Source organism: Parasteatoda tepidariorum, chromosome 5, assembly GCF_043381705.1.
Source record: "Parasteatoda tepidariorum isolate YZ-2023 chromosome 5, CAS_Ptep_4.0, whole genome shotgun sequence".
Taxonomy (NCBI): domain Eukaryota; kingdom Metazoa; phylum Arthropoda; class Arachnida; order Araneae; family Theridiidae; genus Parasteatoda; species Parasteatoda tepidariorum.
Window position 1 is genome coordinate 14,831,526 of NC_092208.1, and position 8,551 is coordinate 14,840,076.

Sequence of the window (8,551 nt, forward strand, 5' to 3'; positions counted from 1 at the left end):
TAAATTACAAATGTAAATATATATATACATATTCAAATTGAAAAAAATTGATAAGTTCTATTTCCTTTTTAATTTTTACTTGATAATTATTATGCACCATCGAATTAATTTTGAAATGAAAGTAAAGTTATAGTAACATATGTTTAAAAGTTCAAATCGTAAAAATTCTCATTGAAGAATAATTACTTGCAAATAAAAGAACCCATCAAAATCGGATATGTAATAAAATTATCTTTCTCCCTTTTGTAAATATTTAAAAGTCATTACAAATGCTTTTGTTCATGTTAAATAAAAAAATAAATAATTTCTCAAAATATAATTAAATCTTTTAGAGCCTTATAATTTTTCCGTATTTTCTATTAGTTATGTAACAATACGATCCATGCAAAATTTGTTTCATTTGTGTAAAACTCAATTCAAAATACTGGAAAACGATTTATTTAAATTATCTTCCTTTGTGAGCGATTAAATATAGTTAAATGTCACAAATTATGTTCCATATATTTAAATTGTAAAGCGAATTCTATCATTATTTAGTTTATTAAATTATGCATTGATGAATAGAAAAAAACTCATTAGTTTATTCAGTAGTATTGAGTCTAAAAAATTCATGTAAGTAAAGTATTCTTACTGTAGTACTGCCTGTTACCGTTTTATTATCATAACGAAATTTTCTCAAAACTGTAAATTTAGTGACAGTGACTTCGGAAAATCTGGCTTTTCTAGTAAGTTTAATTGCTTTTGTCTAGTATTTTTTAAATATTTGAGTCTTGAGTAATATTTGTTTTGCAATGTAAAATACTTTAGAGCTCTTTACGAATGTTATTTTTTACTTGAACATTATTTTTTCTAATATCTCGTATCAGATAGTGGCAAGAAAATAGCATTATTTTGGGAAACATTCATATGCCTTTTATTTATCAAAAAATGTCTTACATGATTCAGGCTATTTATCTTAAATTTGATTCCAAAATATCTTTTGAATCATAATTGCAAAACTAGAAAATGCAAATATAAATTTTCATAAATAAAAGCATTTCATTTATTGTTGGAGCAATGAATTCTACATAATATTCATTAAACTATTTACCGTCCCGCAGTGGGCTGATCGTTAAGACACGGTTCCCAGCAGATCACCGAAGTCAAGCATCACTGGCTGCGGTCAGTGTGCGGGTGGGTGACCACTTGGATCAGTCTGCGTAGGGACCGAGGGTGTGCGGTATTGGTCCTCGTTAAACTGTTCTACCGTAAAGTGCCCGACTTCGCGTGCAGGTCGTCGGGCTACCGAAGCGGGGGCGCCATCCCCTCTGCGGAGAATCAAAATTGGGATGGCATGTCTTCGGATCATCCTCAGGGATGTTTCCCAGACCGTCGCCAATAACCCATTGTGCAGCTCTAGTGCGACGTAAATTAACAACAACAACAACATCAACTGTTTAAATTTTTATAAGTATCTTTTTTCTGGCGGGGGAGGGGGGATATTAAGTAATTTTTTAAGTGATTATAAACTTTAAAAAAGTTTTTTTAAATAAATACCTTTTTTTTATTTTAAAAATGCACCTTTAAATGCTTATTTTCTCATAATTCTGTGTTTAAAGTATAGAAAAAAGCTATCCAGTTGTTTATGAATTAATAATTTTTTTGTTAGTTTATCTTCTTTCTTTTTTTTTTTTTTGAAAAACTGAATATGCACATAGATTGCCTTTTAGCATGCCTTTAATTATTTTTACAAACTACAAATTTTTCTCATATTTTAAAAATGAGAGAAAATTACTTTTTTAAATATGCTCATTAAATAGTATGCGAGGGGAATTTAAAAATTGTTAACGATAAAATTCAGTTATTACTTAATATTATACATTTTGATAACGATTTACGATGTTAAGTGAGTGCCCTTTCAAAATTAAAGTACCTTTTTCAGAGAAGAAGCGCTCTGCCCTTTTTTATTCCTAGGGAGAACTCTGAGCTTGCCATATCATTAAATTACGATACAAGCCTATTCGATATAGCTATTTTTGAGCCTATTCGAATGTAGTTTTCTATAATACTTTTTAGAGAACATAAAATTAACATAAAGTTGAGAATTTTTAGGTAACAGATGTACCAGTTCAAATGGCCACGAAGAGTATTTTCATAAAGGGGAAGCATCCCTAGCTGCGAGCAATGACATTTCCGATCCTGGGTTGCTATTGAATAATTCTTAGTCATTCATGATGTGTCCTACCTCCTTTAGGAATTTGTCTCAGCACTTCACACTGTAGTAGCTCAAACTATATGCTTTCTTCGTTTGCAAATAGATCAAGTGTTTTAGCTCAAAATTACATAATTATAATAAATATAATAATATTTACGATAGTTAATTAAATATATATTTAAAATTAACTACTATTAAGTGATTTTCTCATACGCATCAAACTAAATTAAAAACAAGAGAATAATATATATCGATTTTTTAATGATTTATAAACGTTTCGATTTCGTGATGGCACGTGCGAGACCAAATGTGATCTACGAAATTTTAGTTTTTGTAAAGGTTGTATAATTTTAAAATAATATTCAGAAAATACAATTATAGTTTACTTAATTGGACACTTGTACTGGCTTAAAACGGATCTTAAAATATTAGTTTCAAAAGCAAATCCTAAATATTTCATAACAGTTAGGTCTGAGGCATTGTTGCCACTAAGCAGAAATAGTTTTTTAAAAATTATTTGATATTCAATTACTTTAAACCCTTAACTGTTAAACGCTATAGGTTTCAGCATCAGAAAAAAAAAATATATATATTGATTTTTGCATTTCGTTCTCACATTTCATAAACGGCTCTTTTGCTAGAACAAATATGAATATAAGAACGCGATCTTTAAGAATAGTTATAAATAACTGAGACTGACAATTATAATAATTTAAATATTTAATTTTAATAACAATTTTTATCTAATGTATACATATATTTTATTGAGTTCATTTTAAACAAATATTTCAACTTGGAGTAAATATGAACCAAGGAAAATAAATCTGAATTAGAAGTCGAAAATGAAAAATAAAGCATATCGTTCAAGATGATATAAATACCTTTTTAGTCATGAAATAAGATGAAAATGACCATTTTAGTTATGAAGAAAATTTAAAATAATAGGAAAAAGATAACTTACAAAAATATAACTTACAAAGGATAACATAGGATGAAAGGTAACTTACAAATACATAATTAATTTTAATCCCTTTCCTATTTTATTTTGCACATTTGTTTATTTTTTTTGTCAAAATTTGTTTTCTTCCAGTAGATTCTTAGGATTCACTATAAATAAAAAACAGAAATATGTCTGAAGGCTTTAATGAATCAGAAAACAGAATGGTTTCCCCACAGAATCTTCAGCAGTCATCAGTGGTAAATACATTTAATTAGTTTATTTCAGAAAAATGAATATTTAAAGCACATAACAGCAACAAATTAAAACCTTGATATTTTTCGTAAAATAAAATTAGACGCATTCTTCTTGAGGAACCTTTTATTTATATATATATTTTGGAAATATTCCATATTGGTAGGCAAAATGTATAAAGGCAAAAGTAAGTAAAAAATGAAGAGAAATAAGGAATTAAAACAAAGATTTTGGTTTAAATTTAATGGAAATTTCAATAATTGAATGTCATCTATATTATATAAAACGCTAATACGTACGTATGTATCAATAAAACCGATGATATTTCTTTTCACGCGCTGGCAACAGTTTTCATTTTTAATTGATTGGATTCGGCGCGCAAGAGCACGTAGTGAGCATCATATGGCTAATCCATGTTATATAAAACGCTAATACGTGTTAATTGATAGGCTTCGGCGCGCAAGAGCAGTAGTGAGCATCATATGTCTAATCGGGTGAATTCTCACCGAATTATCAAAAAAATTCTCACAAAATAATCTTCATCGAAGCCGATGCTTTACATCCGGCTTTCAGTACTATTTCATATTGTTTTAGAACGCATGGTTTTAGCCCTCTGGTGGGAAAGACTTTGAAACAAAACTTACAACAGTTACTTTTCGCAACAACTGAAATTTAGAATAGTGTGATTAAGATAGATATGTGAACTGTTTGCAATTTCAAATTAATATTGAAATGCACAGGTTTAGAATTTTCTACAGTGAAAAGTCTTCGGAACTTCAGTGTTCAAAAAAGTATACAAAAGCTAGACGTTAAGAACGTATCCAATGAGCGAGCAAAGCAAGATGTACTGCGAAAGCAGTTCCGGGGTTGGCGAGAGCGAGCGAGCAGGGGGCGATGCCTCTTAGTTAACATTAAATAGGGCTACTCGAAAAATTTGCGAGAACAAATACTAACTTGAGAGTATGAGGATACAGCATAAATTAAACTAAATTAAATTATTGGTAATAACTCCTTAAAAAATGATAAAATGTTTTATTTATAGTTATTGAAAATTCTTGTCTCAATATATATAGCAATGTTTAAACTCGAAAAGCATATTAGAAGATTTTTTCTTTTTCATAACTAAAACTATTCATGCACTTGGCTGAAATTCAAGCTCACTCATCGGACTCTTACATTAGTCTAGCTTTAATATGTGCTAGCTTGTTTTTATCCTTTTTTAAAATGGATTTTCGAAAAATATTCAACTTAAACAACTAAAAATACCCTTGAATTCATTCATTTTATTTACTACGTGATTTGATTTATATGCAGAATAGAAATTATATTCGAAATACATTCATATAACTACTCCATATTCGCAATTATAAATTCAAATTTATTTTTAGACACAACAGTTTTAAGTCTTTTATTCTAAAATAGACCAGCAAAATGCATAAAAACGAAGAACAAAAAATGTGAGAAGTAAATAAAGAAAGTAACATAGGTGACTGATCTTTATTGACGAAATACATCTTTGTTTCTCTACGTTAATTATTTTATAAACGTCGTTGAAGAGCCAATTTTGAGTTGACGACTACTAATATTCAACTCCGTAGTCTTGTAATTTTGAACCCAATACAGAAACAAGGTAACTCCTGAATCAAATATTAGGAGAAATTTGCCTTAGTGGAGTACGTTTAGATTGAACTAGTCCGTATTTGTGTAACATGAAGAGAAAAATCACGAAAGCCTCTTTCGGTTAGCCTGACCCCTTCGGAAAATTTGTCATAGACATACCTACAGCAATCTATGGCTACCATAAATATTTATACGGCAATATACCAAACGCCTATGGTAATCATGGAAATTTATATAGCATTTATATGACAAGACGCCAAATGTGCATGATTACTATAAAAATTTGTACAGCATGCCCATACGGCAAGACACCGTAAGGCTACGGTAACCATATATATTCGTATGGGATACACCATAGTCTTATGATATGTTTCAAGGGAAGTACCATAGGCACATGGGAAAAGTAATGTAAACACACTATGCTCATGCGTTTTTCATATGGGAGAGAGAACATGGTTGCAGAAGGATGAAGACTCTGAAATCTGAAGAAAATCCGACTCAGCACTCCAATTCTGTGTCAATTAAACCAATCCATTAAAAACAATGGTACTTTTCAATGAAGTTTACCCACCTTATAGTCATTTAAAGCTGTTTTCGATTATTTGAAAGAAAAAACAGCATTGTAACTTCAAAAATTTCCAGGGCTGTCAGGTTAACAGCAAGGCAAGTGTGACGCCAATACCTCGACTTAGAATATTCGACCAAAGAGATTAAGAGTTTATTTATTTATTTTTATTTACTTTTATGACTTTGTCGTTTCATTAATTTTTTTTACTGAATTCCTAACTAAATCGATTTTAAAACTTCTTGAAACTAATCGATATTCCATTAGTTTCGACAATGTTTCATAATTTTTTGAAAATAGTCTGCCTTATAAGAACTTGATTTTGGATTGAAAGGGTTTTAGAAGCATCTAGAAACAAATTCATATAAATAGCGCATTCCTTTTTAACTTTCATAGAATTACGTGCAGTTATTATCTGATGTAAATGGGGAATTCTAATAATTTTTAAAATATTTTTACAATCATTTTATTGCAGGAAAAGAAAAGAAAAAGCAGTGAATTTAGAAGATATCTGAAACAAGTGTTTGAAGATTCACTCATGACAGGGTTTTCACAAATTGCAACTTCTCGCACATGGAAGAAAGCAATTCCAAAAGCAGCAATCCTCATCTTTTGCTTCCTGGGATTTACGTATCAGACGTGTGATTTTTTGCATTATTATTTCCAATATCCTGTAACAGTGAATGTTGAAGAAAGCAGTCCTTTTGAAATGACTCCCCCTGCATTCACATTTTGTAACAACAACATGTAAGCGTTAAATGTTGATTATTAGAATAAGAGTTAATCAAATAAAAGTGAACACTCATGATAGCATTAGAAATGTTAATGCGTTAATTGGAATGTTAATCACTCTTCAGCATTAAAAATTAAGGTCAGTTTTTTTAAGTAACCTTACCTTTTTAATAACTCTAAACTGTAACATTTCAGTTTTTATTGTATTCATGATGCAAACCCACTTATCCATTTTCAATTTGGACAACCTTCATCTAATTATGGCTGTATTACTTTGGTGTATTAGGCAGTGAAGAATGGAATTTAATGTGATAGCTAAATTACAAATGTAACATCCTATTGCTTGATATTGTCCAAAAAATTTTAATATTTTCTTCATTTACTATTTAAAAGTTTCAAGTCACAGCTGCTTGAAAAAATATCGTAAGTCCTTAAAATACAAAAAAAAGCTTTTTCAAAAAATTAATTTCATTGAAAATCACAGCAAATTAACTACATTACAAATTTCATTAAACTACTTCACGTTATTATGAAGTATGAGTATCACGTAAAATAAACGTATCGCAGAGAGCGCGAAACATTAATATCGTATTGAACTGTAGCGTTAGTTAGCTTCAGTTTCGGTTGAACTAGGATGAATAAACAAACTACACTACAAAGTGAAATATTCTCCAAAAATGGGTTATTTTGAGTGTTTTGTGCTCTTACTCAGATGTGATCTATTGTGATTTCCTATACCTATATTCCTTTCGTTCATCAGGGTACAAGGGTCGAAATCCAAGGGTTCATCAGGGTACAAGGATCGAAATCCAAGGGCTCATCAGGGTGCAAGGATCGAAATCCAAGGGTTTATCAGGGTACTAGGATCGAAATCCAAGGTTTTATCAGGGTTCAAGGGTCGAAATCCAAAGGTTCATCAGGGTACACACTTTTCTATATTCGGAAACCTACATTGTATTTTAGAGATGGAATTAGTCAACATATCATACATTCTGTTAACTTTTTCTTTCTCGGATTGATTTACCTAAATTTGCTATCTGTTTTAAGTTTAAGCCAAAGTGAATCAAATTCTCCTCTTCATGAAGAACTCGAAAATTTACAATCCCCGTACGTCGTGTGATTGAAAGTTGTACTGTAACCTTTTCTCATATGGAGATGAATTTCATTTCTCTGGAAGAAAAAAAAAAGACAAAATTGATTGAGTTTTTATCGCAGCATCTTTTAGAAGCAATTTTTTTTGACCTCCGATTTTTGAAAGTTGGAGGCTTCTAAAATGAAATAAAGTTTTCTTTAGCCAGCAAACAACTTCCTTGAAGAATTTCACAAGATTGCAAACACTTGAATGATTTTGGTAAGTAAAGTAGATTATTATGCCCACTAGAAATATTGATGTACAGTGCGAAAAATAACTGGAACATCCAGAATAACTTTTTATCTAGTGGTCGCATTTTAACGTTCTGAGTCTCAACCTTAATGGTTGGATGGCTTAACTTTAAATATGCTAATTAATTAGTGCGAAAGACGAAATCAGATAGAAAAATGCCCTATCTCAGAATAAGCAGATATATTTTTTGACAGATCTAGATTCCTGACTTTTCCGCGATCTAGGAAATATGACCTTAATAGTTTGATCACGAGAGGGGTCGAAATTCAGACAATGTTAAATAAATTCAAATATTGATAGTAAAATGGGCTTATCGAAGATACAAATGTAATAAATTTTTAAAAAAGGATATTAAAATTAACTTATTGCGTCATTTAAATTAAAACAGTTGCATTTTTTGGAATCAGAAGAATTAATGAGGGATATTTTTTGTATAAGCATAATTAGTTACTCAAACATTTATCAATTTACTACCTGGTAAGCCGTTCAGAAAAATTTGCACAAATTAAGATTAAATTTACACAATATAAAACTGTATACAAATGCAAGAAATAAGCAATTTTTTAATGATTGCTAGATACTGAATTGAATAAAGTTTAAATACAATTGTAAATATCCTTAATGCACATTAAAACAACTTCATCGGATAAACATTGTCGCAAGAGCGTAATGGATATTACTTGAGTGGTTATTACTTATGACTATGATTAGCATTGTTAAATGAGTTGAACAGAAGGTTATTCCTCAGTTCCTAATTTGCCAACAAGCATATGAAATGATAAGAATTCCATTTGGTTTAATAATAGTGACTTTTGTAGTAGGCATTAGGTAGTTATTTCTATGTATGTCTATCTAGCTCTTAAA

The 8,551-nt window shown here is 30.1% G+C and overlaps 1 long non-coding RNA gene across 1 annotated transcript; it reads left to right on the forward strand.

Annotated features, from left to right (window-relative positions):
• The first annotated feature begins 3,261 nt into the window (after positions 1-3,261).
• On the forward strand, positions 3,262-6,381 carry LOC122271747 (uncharacterized). Its single transcript, XR_011636781.1, has 2 exons — positions 3,262-3,391; positions 6,047-6,381. It is a non-coding gene; the product is annotated as an uncharacterized lncRNA (long non-coding RNA).
• Positions 6,382-8,551: the final 2,170 nt, after the last annotated feature.